At 41.4% G+C, this 12,523-nt stretch overlaps 1 protein-coding gene across 5 annotated transcripts in view; it reads right to left on the reverse strand.

The window, feature by feature from the left end:
* The window catches only part of LOC129862366 (thromboxane-A synthase-like), a 288,038-nt gene that overhangs the window by 202,831 nt on the left and 72,684 nt on the right, over positions 1-12,523 (reverse strand). The gene's annotated exons all lie outside the window — the stretch shown is intronic.

Below are 12,523 nucleotides of genomic sequence, written 5' to 3' on the forward strand. Positions count from 1 at the left end.
GTCTATGCCTCCATGGAGACTATTTTATGGGTCTGCTCCTGCTGCTGGTTGCAGATGGTGTAGGGGCTCTGGAACATACACACATGCACGAATGCACATACACATGCACACACACACACGCACGCACACACGCATGCATACACACACCCACACACTCACACATACGCACAGCAAGACCCACATCTCAACACTACACTATCGCATACACCACTCAGTAACACAGCAAGTGCCACATCTCCATAATACGAATCCCATACACACAGCAGGGCCCAGATCTCAGCACCATATGCACATCCAGCGCTCTGTGAGCTACTGCTAGACTGGTTGTTAACTGAACAATGAGTCAGGAGTTTGGGAATGGGAAGCCGACCAGTAAACATCATACACTCTTAGAAAAAAAGGTTCTATCTAGAACCTTAAAGGGTTCAAGAACCCTTTTTGGTTGCAGGTAGAACCCATTTGGTTCCAAGTAGAACCCTTTTAGGTTCAACATGGAGCCCAAAAGGGTTCTACCTGGAACCAAAAAGGATTCTGCCTGGAACCAAAAGCAGGTTCTCTTATGGGGACAGCCGAAGAGTGTATGAGTCAAATTCACTAAATCAAACAGGTAAAACATGTCACTAAGCTCCTGTATCTGCCCTGGATCTAAAGGCTGTATATGTGTGCGTGTGAGCTGCATACATACCACACCATTTCTGGGTGATTGGTGCACAACATTTCTGGGTGATTGGTGCACAACATTTCTGGGTGATTGGTGCACAACATTTCTGGGTGATTGGTGCACAACATTTCTGGGTGATTGGTGCACAACATTTCTGGGTGATTGGTGCACAACATTTCTGGGTGATTGGTGTTAACATCTGTCTATATACTGTATTGGGAGTTGTATTTTACATGATATGCATGATTGCCATGATTATTCTGGTTGCCAAAATAGAAATACATATGATTCACAATACAATATAGCCACCACCCTGTTCCATTGTCAGGGTAATTCTGAATCACAAAAATACCTATGATGACATCACACATTCAAACCAGGCAATAAGGTAGAATGTTGGAATTTATAATGTTTAGTTGATAAGAGCCAGCGTTTATTTAAAGCGTCTGCTAAATGGTCATTAGTAGCCTACCAAACTTGCTAACAGCCAGTAATGGCCTGTACTCAGTGCTCTATTGTCCCTGCATCAGGTCCTAATGGCCTGGTACTCAGTGCTCTATTGTCCCTGCATCAGGTCCTAATGGCCTGGTACTCAGGGCTCTATTGTCCCTCTGATCACTCTGTCATCAATGCAAATGCATTAGGAAATCACATCAAAGACTTCATGAGAAACCTGGCATTCTGAGTTAGAGCAGAATAGGATCACCTGTTGTGCAACGAGAGCCAGCTCCTCATAGCTGGTTGATGCATGGAATTAAAGAAGAGTTCCTATAAGCCCATGTTGCACAACATTTCTATAGGCTATGCTATTCAATTGTGTGAGAAAACAAAGTTTTTATGGCCTCTATTATAAAGAGGAGGATCGCATCAGCTTTCTGTAGGCTTACAATTTTTATTTCTCAACTTTCCTAATATTAAGCACATTGCTTTGCTTTACAACTGGAGTAGCCTACCTGGCTGGCGTGAAAATGAACTGTGGGAAACGCGTCCTCCATTCGCTACTCAAGTGTATACGGATAACATGTATTTTTTCCCCTGTTCCGACAGGTGCATGATAATGGTCCATTCTAAAATCAAAACAAATTTCACACATACAGTACTAGTCAAAAGTCTACTCATTCCAGGGTTCTTTATTTTGACTATTTTCTACAGAAAATCAAAACTATGAAATAACACATAATAAGAAATCAAAACTATGAAATAACACATATGGAATCATGTAGTAACCAAAAAAGTGTTAAACAAATCAAAATATATTCTATATTTGAGATTCTTCAAAGTAGCCACGCTTTTCCTTGACGACAGCTTTGCACACTCTTGGCATTATCTCAACCAACTTCATGAGGTAGTCACCTGGAATGTATTTCAATTATTAGGTGTGACTTGTTAAAAGTTTGTGGAATTTCTTTCCTTAATGTGTTTAAGCCAATCAGTTGTGTTGTGACAAGGTAAAGGTGGTAGAAATAAGATATCCCTATTTGGTAAAAGACCAAGTCCATATTATGGCAAGAACAGCTCAAATAAGCAAAGAGAAAAAACAGTCCATCTTTACTTCAAGACATGAAGGTCAGTCACTCTAGTGAAAAATTTGAAGGACAAGCGCTATGATGAAACTGGAGGACCACCACAGGAAAGGAATACCCAGAGTTACCTCTTCTACAGAAGATAAATTAATTAGACTTACCAGCCTCAGAAATTGCAGCCCAAATTAATGCTTCACAGAGTTCAAGTAACAGACACATCTCAACATCATGTAACGGCTTTCCTCCTCCTCTTCATCCGAAGAGGAGCAGGGATTTGACCAAAACGCAGCAAGGTATGATGACATGATTTTAATGAAACAAGACGAAAAAACACGAAACGAAATACACTTGAATAATTAACAAAATAACAAAACGGAGTAGACAGACCTGGACATGGAACTTACATAAATACACGAAGAACTCACGAACAGGAACAGACTACATAAACCGAGACAGTCCCGTGTGGAGCGACAAACACTGACACAGGAGACAACCACCCACCAACAAACAGTGTGAAAACACCTACCTTAATATGACTCTCAATCAGAGGAAATGAAAACCACCTGCCTCTAATTGAGAGCCATATCAGGTCACCCTTAAACAAACATAGAAACACATAACATAGACTACCCACCCAAACTCACGCCCTGACCGTCAAACACATACAAAATAACAGAAAACCGGTCAGGAACGTGACACATCAACTGTTCAGAGGAGATTGCGTGAATCGGATTTCTGCAAAGAAACCTCTGCTAAAGGACACCAATAATAAGAATAGACTTGCTAGGGCCAAGAAACATGAGCAATGGACAATAGACCGGTGGAAATTTGTCCTTTGGTCTGATGAGTCCAAATTTGAGATTTTTGGTTCCAACCGCTGTGTCTTTGTGAGACGCAGAGTAGGTGAACAGATGATCTCCGCATCTGTGAAGCACGGAGGAGGAGGTGTGATGGTATGGGGGTGCTTTGCTGGTGACACTGTCAGTGATTTATTTAGAATTCAAGGCACACTTAAAACCTGTTATGGCTGCACGCTGAATATTGAAAAAACTGGAAAATGTGTGCACATTTTCAAACGGCCTCCTAAGAAACTTTTTATTTTCCAATATGCATATATTTACTACTGTTGGATAGATAACAGTCTGTAGTTTCTAAAAAGGTTTGAATTGTTTCTCTAAGTCGAACAGAAATATTTTTACAGCCATTTTCCCAGCCGAATTGAGTTTCCCAAAATGCGATGTGTCTCTTTAAGACCTTCTCTATAAAAGGCCATTTGACTTGGGACCATAGGGACACGTCAGAGGTGTACGTCAGACTGTAATGCGGAAGTGAGAATTGAAAGGGGTCGAATATCTCGTCCCTGGACTGAATAACAGAACTTCTTGTGAGACATGCGCAGTTAAAATAAAAATCCGGGCGCGAAGGATAATTTGATCTCGGCTTCTGGAACAAGGTAGATAACTTTGAATATGATGCCTGACTACGATATTATTTGCTACATGTCACAAAATCATCCTAAAGGTTGTTTTTTCAATATACTTTAATTATATTATTGCAATTTATTCTGGACTTTAGATGTGAAACGACGGAAGAATTTTTTGAAGAAACGCTTTCTGGCGCAGCAATGCTACCGTGCTAGCTAACCAAAGAGGGAAATCATTCGTTCTGGAACCCAACTAAAGACTCTACTGGACATTGGACCCCGTTACAACATTCTGATGGAGTACCAAGAAAGATAAGACCCAATTTGGGATGCTTTTTCATATATATGTCGAACTGTTGAATGCTAACGCTGCTAACTATGCTAGGCTAGCGCTTGACTAGAATCAATGCTGCCTTATGCTAGCTTATGATGTTAGCTAATATAACGATATATTGTGTTTTCGCTGTAAAACACTTCAAAAATCGGAAATGTTGTCTGTATTCACAAGATATCTGTCTTTCATTAGTTATCCACCATATGTTTTTCTGAAATGTTTTATGAGGTGTAATTAGTAGCCGACGTTGGTGTATGTATTTTCTCTGGCTACTCCCGGCTGGATTCAGACTGTAGCTATGTATTAGCATTTTTGGGTAGCATCAATGTAAAACAGATTTATAGCTAAAATATGCACTTTTTATGAACAAAACATAGATTTATTGTGTAACATGTTATATGACTGTCATCTGAGGTCGTTTTTTCTGGGCTCTTTAGGTTGGTTTTAGTTTATTTCGGTTGGTTGTGCATGCTACTTCAATCATAATTCATACTTCATAATCATAATTCATACGTGTCTGTCCACTTTTGTATTTGGTGGTGAGCTAACATAAATATATGTGGTGTTTTCTCTGTAAAACATTTAAAAAATCGGACATGTTGGCTGGATTGACAAGATGTTTATCTTTCAAATGCTGTATTGGACTTGTTAATGTGTAAAAGTTAAATATTTTTAAAAAATAGATTTTGAATTTCGCGCTCTGCAGCTGTTGTCATTTTCGGTCCGAGGTCGGGCTTGCACCCCAAACAGGTTAACCAGCATGGCTACCACAGCATTCTGCAGCGATACGCTTAGTGGGACTATCATTTGTTTTTCAACAGGACAATGACCCAACACACCTCCAGGCTGTGTAAGGGCTATTTGACCAAGAAGGAGAGTGATGGAGTGCTGCATCAGATGACCTGGCCTCCACAATCACCCTACCTCAACCCAATTGAGATGGTTTGGGATGAGTTGAATGCCAGAGTGAAGGAAAAGCAGCCAACAAGTGCTCAGCATATGTGGCAACTCCTTCAAGACTGTTGGAATAGCATTCAAGGTGAAGCTCGTTGAGAGAATGCCAAAAGTGTGCAAAGCTGCAAAGGATGGCAACTTTGAAGAATCTAAAATCTAATTTTATTTGTTTAACACTTTTATGGTTACTACATAATTCCAAATGTGTTATTTCATAGTTTTGATTTCTCCACTATTATTCTACAATGTAGAAAAACGTAAAAATAAAGAAAAACCCTTGAATGAGTACTGTATATGATTTAGTATATGCAAAGACAAGATTACATTGAGAATAGTCTAATGGGTGAGACTATTATCAATTGTGAATGATGCCCAGCATGTGCAGTGTAAGGCAAAAAAACTGTTTCTAATCATAGTCACATGCATCATTGTAACGCTCGTCTTTATGTGGAAGAGAGGAGGACCAAGGCGCAGCGTGGTGAATGTTCATGATGTTGAATTTTAATGATTATTCCAACTAAACAGAACACTGACAAAATACAAAATAACAAAACGACGTGAACAGACCTGAACTTGAGAACATAAAACATGAACGCACGAACAGGAACAAATGAACGAACGAAACTAAACAGTACCGTGTGGCGAACAAACACAGACACGGCAACAATCACCCACACACAAACAGTGAGAACAGCCTACCTTAACCTGTTTGGGCTGCAGGGGCAGTATTGAGTAGCCGGATAAAAGGTGCCCATTTCAAACGGCCTCGTACTCAATTCTTGCTCGTACAATATGCATATTATTATTACTATTATTACTATTATTATTACTATAAACGGCCTCGTACTCAATTCTTGCTCGTACAATATGCATATTATTATTACTATTGGAAAACACTCTCTAGAAAAAACTCTCTAGTTTCTAAAACCGTTTGAATTATATCTGTGAGTAAAACAGAACTCATTTTGCAGCAAACTTCCTGACAGCAAGTGGAAAATCTGAAATCGATGCTCTCTTCTAGGGCCTGCCTATAAAGGTCCTTGATATTTATTAGAATACATGCACTTCATACTTCTTCCACTAGATGTCGACAGGCAGTGAGAGAAGAAATTGAGTGAATAATCTGGGGTCGAACAAAAGCTCTTTGTATGACGTGTCACCAGTTTCCTGTTTTCTGGAGAGCGCGTGAAGGGACCTGGATTTGCCTTCTGATAAGCTGTCGTTATGGACGACTAATATCTCCGGCTTTGATTTTATTTGATACATGTGACAATATCATTGTAAAGTATGTTTTTTCAATATAGTTTTATTAGATTATTGAAATTTTTTCGGGACGTTAGGCGTGTTGCGTTGTCTGCGTTTGTTCACGAAGGAGATCTTAGCGCCACTTTGCTAGCTTTCCGTGCTAATTGACTGGAGAAGAGGACATTCTAAATCCAAACAACGATTGTTCCCGACAAAGGACCCCTTGTACAACATTCTGATGAAAGATCATCAAAAGTAGGACCCATTTTATGATGTTATTTCATATATCTGTCGAACATGTTGTACTAGTAGTTTGCGGCCAGGTTTTGGGCACGCTCTCGCCATAACGTAAACTGCATATCGTAATGAAGTTATTTTTTAGAATTCTAACACGGCGATTGCAATAAGAACTAGTGTATCTATCATTTCCTATACAACATGTATTTTTTTAGTTATGTTTATGAATAGTTATTTGGTCAGAATATGTGAGTGCCAGAAAAATATCTGGACGTTGTGGGAAAAAGATGCTACGTTGGCACAATGTATAACCACTGATTTCAGCTCTAAATATGCACATTTTCGAACAAAACATAAGTGTATGTATAACCTGATGTTATAGGACTGTCATCCGATGAAGCTTATCAAGGTTAGTCAAGAATTATATATCTTTTGCTGGCTTGTTACGATCGCTAACTTTTGCTGCTAGGGAATGGCTTGTGTTTCTGGCTATTGTAGTAAGCTAATATAATGCTATATTGTGTTTTCGCTGTAAAACACTTAAGAAATCGGAAATATTGGCTGGAATCACAAGATGCCTGTCTTTCATTTGCTGTACACCATGTATTTTTCAGAAATGTTTTATGATGAGTATTTAGGTATTTGACGTTGGTGTCTGTAATTACTCTGGCTGCTTCGGTGCCATTTCTGACAGTAGCTGTGATGGTAGCTGCAATGTAAAACTGATTTATAGCTCAAATATGCAAATTTTTCGAACAAAACATAGATTTATTGAAGTCTGTCATCTGATGAAGTTGTTTCTTGGTTAGTTTGGTTGGTTCTTGGTTAGTTAGGTTGGTTTTGTGCATGCTACCTGTGCTGTGAAAAATGTCTGTCCTTTTTTGTATTTGGTGGTGAGCTAACATAAATATACGTGGTGTTTTCGCTGTAAAACATTTTAAAAATTGGACATATTGGCTGGATTCACAAGACGTTTATCTTTCAAATGCAGTATTGGACTTGTTAATGTGGGAAAGTTAAATATTTCTAAAAAATATATTTTGAGTTTCGCGCCCTGCACTTGAAGTGGCTGTTGTCATATTGTGCCCGGCTTCGGGCTTGCAGCCCAAAGAAGTTAATATGGTTCTCAATCAGAGGAATCGTAAAACACCTGCCCCTGATTGAGAACCATATCAGGCTAGTTGACAACCCTAAACCAAACATAGAAACACATAACATAGAATGCCCACCCAGCTCACGTCCTGACCAACTAAACAAGACTAAACAAAGGAAATAAGGTCAGGAACGTGACAATCATGTAGCCTCCATAGGCCTATATGTTTTTATAAGTTTGTATCACAGCTAAAGTGGCCAATAACTCTAAGCGTAGCCTATAGGCCCAAGACCCCTGGAACAGGGTTGGAGAGCCCATAACCTGCAGAGCCTAGTGAAAAATGTGTTCTTATAAGCCCAGTCATTGTGCAATTGCATGTGAAAAGAGAGTTTTGACTCGCCACTATTTATAAGAGGATCTCAGATTTCTAATGCTGCTATATTTATTGCTCAATTCTTAAAATTAAGTACATTAATCTGCCTTACAACCGGTGTAGTATACCAGGCATGTTAAAAATGTGACCGCACTTAAACTCCATTTGTTATTCGAGTACAGGCTACAGATGACGGAGCGGCAGGTAACCTAGTGGTTTGAGCGTTGGGCCAGTAACCGAAAGGTTGCTGGATCATAACCCAGAGCTGACAATGTACATGAAGGCAGGGTAAAGTGACTTGGCATCAGGATAGATAATAATATGGTATTTGAGGTAGATATGTACATGAAGGCAGGGTAAAGTGACTTGGCATCAGGATAGATAATAATAAGGTATTTGAGGTAGATATGTACATGAAGGCAGGGTAAAGTGACTAGGCATCAGGATAGATAATAATAAGGTATTAGAGGTAGGTATGTACATGAAGGCAGGGTAAAGTGACTAGGCATCAGGATAGATAATACTAAGGTATTTGAAGTAGATATGTACATGAAGGCAGGGTAAAGTGACTTGGCATCAGGATAGATAATAATAAGGTATTTGAGGTAGATATGTACATGAAGGCAGGATAAAGTGACTAGGCATCAGGATAGATAATAATAAGGTATTTGAAGTAGATATGTACATGAAGGCAGGGTAAAGTGACTTGGCATCAGGATAGATAATAATAAGGTATTTGAGGTAGATATGTACATGAAGGCAGGGTAAAGTGACTTGGCATCAGGATAGATAATAATAAGGTATTTGAGGTAGATATGTACACGAAGGCAGGGTAAAGTGACTTGGCATCAGGATAGATAATAATAAGGTATTTGAGGTAGGTATGTACATGAAGGCAGGGTAAAGTGACTAGGCATCAGGACAGATAATAATAAGATATTTGAGGTAGATATGTACATGAAGGCAGGGTAAAGTGACTTGGCATCAGGACAGATAATAATAAGGTATTTGAGGTAGATATGTACATGAAGGCAGGGTAAAGTGACTAGGCATCTGAATAGATAATAATAAGAGTCAAATAAAGAACAGAGTAGCAGCAGCAAATGAAGAGTGTAAAAGTTTGTGCATTTGTGTGTGTAATGTATGTGTTTTTGTTTGTGTTTGTGTTGTGTCGGTATGCATGTGTGTTATGTATATGTGTGTGCGTGTGCATATGCGTATGTAGTGTATATGAATGTGTGTGGGTTTTGTGTGGGAGTGTCAATGTAGTGTGTGTGAGTGAGTGTGTATATGGTGTGTATATACAGTGCATTCGGAAAGTATTCAGACCCCTTGACTTTGTCCATATATTGTTGCGTTACAGCCTTATTCTGAAATGGATGAAATTGTTTTTTTCTCCTCATGAACCTAAACACAATACCCCATAATGACTGTTTTATTAGCATTTTAGCTGAAATATCACATTTACATAAGTATTCAGACCCTTTACTAAGAACTTTGTTTAAGGACCTTTGGCAGTGATTACAGCCTCGAGTCTTCTTGGGTATGACGCTACAATCTTGGTACACCTGTATTTGGGGAGTTTCTCTCATTCTTCTCTGCAAATCTTCTCAAGCTCTGTCAGGTTGGATTGGGAGTGTTGCTGCACAGCTATTTTCAGGTCTCTCCAGGGATGTTCGATCAGGTTCAAGTCCGGGCTCTGGCTGGACCACTCAAGAACATTTGGAGACTTGTTCCAAAGCCACTCCTGCGTTGTCTTGGCTGTGTGCTTAGGGTTGTTGTCCTGTTGGAAGGTGAACCTTGGCCCCAGTCTGAGGTCCTGAGCACTCTGGAGCAGGTTTTCATCAAGGATCTCTCTGTACTTTGCTCTGTTCATCTTTCCCTCGATCCTGACTAGTCTCCCAGTCCCTGCCACTGAAAAACATCCCCACAGCATGATGCTGCCACCACCATGCTTCACCGTAGGGATGGTGACAGGTTTCCTCCAGACGTGACACTTGGCATTCAGGCCAAAGTGTTCAATCTTGGTTTCATCAGACCAGAGAATCTTGTTTCTCATGGTCTGAGAGTACTTTAGGTGTCTCCAAGCAGGCTGTTATGTGCCTTTTATTGAAAGTGGCTTCCGTCTGGCCCCTCTACCATAAAGGCCTGATTGGTGGAGTGCTGCAGAGATGGTTGTCCTTCTGGAAGGTTCTCCCATCTCCACAGCTATGTCAGAGTGACCATCAGATTCTTGGTCACCTCCCTGATCAAGGCCCTTCTCCCCCGAATGCTCAGTTTGGCCGACCGGCCAGCTCCAGAAAGAGTCTTGGTGGTTCCAAACTTCTTCCATTTAAGAATGATGAAATTCACTGTGTACTTGGGGACCTTCCATGCTGCGGAAATCTGTGCCTCGACACAATCCTGTCTCGGGGCTCGAAGGTCGAAGGACAATTCATTCGACCTCATGACTTAGTTTTTGCTCTGACCTGCACTGTCAACTGTGGGAATCATGTCCAATCAATTGAATTTACCACAGGTGGACTCCAATCAAGTTCTAGAAACATCTCAAGGATGATAAATGGAAACAGGATGCACCTGAGCTTAATTTAGAGGCTCATAGTAAATGGTCTGAATACTTATGTAAATAAGGTATTTCTGGGTTTTTTTGCAATAGATTCTAAAAACCTGTTTTCGCTTTGTCATTATGGGGTATTGTGTGTAGATTGATGAGGAAAAAATGAATTTAATACATTTTAGAATAAAACTGTAACATAACAAAATGTGGAAAAAGTCAAGGTGTCTGAATACTTTCTGAAGGCACTGTATAGTCTAGTGAGTGTCGTAGGGTCAGTGCAAGATAGAGACAGTGCAGATAGTTCAGTTACCATTCATTGACTATTTAGCAGTCTTATGGCTTGGGGGTCGAAGCTGTCTCGGATCCTGTTGGTCTGTGATCCGATGCTCCTGTACCATTTGCTGGACGGTAGCAGAGTGAACAGTCTATGGCTTGGGTGGCTAGAGTTTTTGCCATCTTTTCGGGCCTTCCTCTGACACCGCCTGATATAGAGGTCCTGGATGGCAGGGAACTCAGCCCCACTGATATACTTGGACGTCCGAACCACCCTCTGTACCGTTTGCAGTCAAGGGCGGTTAATTTGCCATACCAAGTGGTAATGCAGCCTGTCAAGATGCTCTCGATGGTGGAGCTGTAAAACCTTTTGGGGATCAGATGGCCCATGCCAAATCTTTTCAGCCTCCTGAGGGGGAAGAGGTGCTGCCGTGCCCTCTTCATGACTGTGCGGGTGTGGACCATGTTAAGTCCTTAGTGATGTGGAAGACAATGAACTTGAAGTTTGTGACCTGCTCCACAACAGCCCCTCAATATGAACAGGGGTGTTCGCTCCCTTCTTTCTCCTATAGTCCACTATCAGCTCCTTAATCTTACTGACGTTGAAGGAGAGGTTGTTATCATGGCACCACGCTGCTAAGTCTCCTCCCTGTAGGCTGTCTCATCACCGTTTCTGAGCAGGCCTACCACCGTCGTGTCGTCAGTAAACTTGATGATAGTGTTGGAGTCGTGCGTGGCTCGCAGTTTGGGTGAACAGGGAGTACAGCAGGGGACTAAACACACCCGTGAGGGGCCCCCGTGTTGAGGGTCAGTGTGGCGGAGGTGTTGTTGCCTATCCTCACCAGCTGGGACCGGCCCGTCAGGAAGTCCAGGATCCAGTTGAAGAGGGAGGGGTTCAGTCCCAGGGTCCCTAGCTTGGTGATAAGCTTGGAGGGGACTATGGTGTTGAACGCTGAGCTGTAGTCTATGAACAGCATTCTCACATAGTCATTTCCCCTCTTGTCCAGGTGAGAGAGGACAGTGTGACGTGCAATTCAATTGAGATTGTGGATCTGTTGGGGCAGTATGCAAATTGGTGTGGGTCTAGGGTGTCTGGGATGATGGTGTTGATGTGTGTCATGACCAGCCTTTCAAAGCACTTCATAATTACAGATGTGAGTGCTACAGGGCGATAGTCATTTAGGCAGGCTACATTGGAACTCTTGGGAAAAGAGACAATGGTGGTCAGCTTGAAACATGTTGGGATTAAAGACTGGGACAAGGACAGACGTCTGTGAAGACACTTGCCAGCTGGTCTGTGCATGCTTTGAATACGCGCCCTGGTATTCTGTCTGGCCTGGCGGCCATGTGATTGTTAACCTGTTTAAAGGTTTTGCTCACATCGGCCACGGAGAGCGAGATCACACAGTCATCCGGAACACAGAGGCTTTCACGCAAGGCACAGTGTTATATTCCTCGAAGCAAGCATAAAAGTGATTTAGCTCGTTTGGGAGTTCTGCATCGTTAGGCAGCTCATGGCTGGGTTTCCCTTTGTAATCCATTATCGTCTGTCACATACAACAAGTGTTGGAGCCAGTGTAATAGTATAATAGCCAGTGTAATAGGATTCCACCTACCTCCTATATTGGCCTTTGCATGTTTGATGCCTTGTCTGAGGTTGTAGCATTCTTTCTTGTATGCGTCCATGCCCTGTCCCTTGTGAGCGAGCGGTAGCTCTAGCCTTTAACCCAGCGTGGATACTGCCTGAAATCCATGGTTTTTGGTTTGGACACGTTCCAAGCCAATATAGTGTGTGGATGATGAAAGCAACCTGAACTTTAGAGACACATCATCTTTCTTCCTGCAATGCA

The sequence above is a fragment of the Salvelinus fontinalis genome, chromosome 9 (assembly GCF_029448725.1).
Source record: "Salvelinus fontinalis isolate EN_2023a chromosome 9, ASM2944872v1, whole genome shotgun sequence".
Lineage (NCBI taxonomy): Eukaryota > Metazoa > Chordata > Actinopteri > Salmoniformes > Salmonidae > Salvelinus > Salvelinus fontinalis.